Here is a 1,869-nt window from a genome sequence, read left to right on the forward strand (position 1 = left end):
AGATTCTGGAGGAACGAAGTGTAAATTTGGAGATTCTGGAGGAACGAAGTGTAAATTTGGAGATTCTGGAGGAACGAAGTGTAAATTTGGGGATTCTGGAGGAACGAAGTGTAAATTTGGGGATTCTGGAGGAACGAAGTGTAAATTTGGGGATTCTGGTGGAATAAATTTGGAGATTTTGTGGTCATGAGTAATGAATGCAGTATAAATTTAGAGATTCTGGAGTCTGTGGTCTAGAGTAATGAATGACGTATAAATTTGAAGATTTGGTCGGGGGGAATGGAAGAGGTGAAAGGCGGGGGATAAGCCATATGACGTGTTGCTGTGGTCAGTGACGCAACAGCACATTCATCATTCACCAGCAACAGCAAATTCATATCGTATTATTATTAGCAGCAACATCGCAACTAATATCATTCACATCATAAGTATTATTAAGAGCAGAAGCACAATTATTCATTATTACAGCGCCAAATTCATATCATAATGAACATTTGTTAGCAGTATTTAACAGAAAGATGTAGTTGAATAAAGGCCATTGTCATTGAAGGGGTGATTGACGGTATGTGGGATTTCATTGCCAGAAGGTAATCTCTTCTGCGTACTATTTTCTAAGTAGACACCGCGCGGATTTCTTGATGGAAAGAAAAGATAGCATAGGGTTTATCCGGAGAAATCAAGAAATTTCAAAAAGAAAAGGTCAGAAAGTCAGATTCAAGCTTGGGAAAACTTGCATATTGGTAAGAGTAACAAAGTTTAGTCGTATTTTCCTTTCGCAATTTTCAGATGGTACTGTGGTGGGAAATGGGGAAATGGTATACAATGACAGGCTATGTTCCGTTTTCCTATTTTCACCACTACCATCATGACATTTACGAAAGAAAAAGACTTCGTTAAAATGGCGCTTGATACCTTATACCTTATAGGGTTGAGTAAAATAACTTGTACTAACATGGGCGCTCAACATACCTATACATCTACTTGACAAAGCCCTATAATGAGAATTAACCCACACCGGTTCCTTACTTGTATTTTCGGTTCTACATTCCATAAAGAAAGTAAAAATTTATAATAAATTCATTGCGGTGTCTTATGCGGTCCTAGTAGTAATCTGTTAACCCATTGAGTGTTTCTTCTTGTAATATACATAGGTTCTACAGGTAAAAGAAAGTGAAATTCTAATACCTGAAATTCTTGTGGTCCTACAATGATCTGTTAACCCATTGGGTGTTTGTGTTGTGGTTTCAGGTCTCCATTCAAGCTGGCAGCACCCAATGACTCTATTGAAGGGTCTGTTACCTCACCTCCTGTGCTTTGGGGTACGAGACGCAAACTGGGTAAGTAACAAATTAAGTAACTGCTTCTGATACCTGTACGTATCACAATTAAAGCAAAACGCATCCTTTTGCTCATTTTATGGATTGTATTTTTGATCATCATACGACTACTGTGTTATCCTCCATCCCCGCGTTGGTAAAATTTGCAAACAATTTTTTACTATCCTTATTCTATAGACAAGTGATTCCCAAACTGGGGGCCGTGAAGGACTTCAAGATCCCAAGGAAGATCACATAAAATACAGTATATCGATGTTCAGGGGTTCGTTTATCTTTATCAGGATCGGAGTGGAGGAAACGATTTTTCGGGCTGCTCGGTAACGGAGAATAAGGAAAAAATAATCTCAAGTCACTTTGTTTTTGTCACGGGTCAATTTTTGACTCCGGTGCCAAGACGGGTTAATTTTTGGTATGATTCATAGGAGTAGATTTATAAGAGTTGGTCGAATCAATGAATGGATGGAGAGTAGAACAGCCGCGCAGACATTATATATTATATCTTGTGGTCATATGACGTCATAGTTGTTCTGAA

At 38.4% G+C, this 1,869-nt stretch overlaps 1 protein-coding gene across 1 annotated transcript in view; it reads left to right on the forward strand.

Moving 5' to 3' along the window:
- Positions 1-1,245: 1,245 nt before the first annotated feature.
- Positions 1,246-1,869, forward strand: part of LOC103511846 (dual 3',5'-cyclic-AMP and -GMP phosphodiesterase 11-like) — a 48,498-nt gene continuing 47,874 nt past the window's right edge. Inside the window, exon 1 of the mRNA XM_026825480.1 lies at positions 1,246-1,337. The gene's annotated coding sequence lies outside the window, so the exon portion shown is untranslated. The remainder of the gene's footprint in view (positions 1,338-1,869) is intronic.

This window comes from Diaphorina citri, unplaced genomic scaffold, assembly GCF_000475195.1.
Source record: "Diaphorina citri unplaced genomic scaffold, Diaci psyllid genome assembly version 1.1 scaffold758, whole genome shotgun sequence".
Classification (NCBI taxonomy): domain Eukaryota; kingdom Metazoa; phylum Arthropoda; class Insecta; order Hemiptera; family Psyllidae; genus Diaphorina; species Diaphorina citri.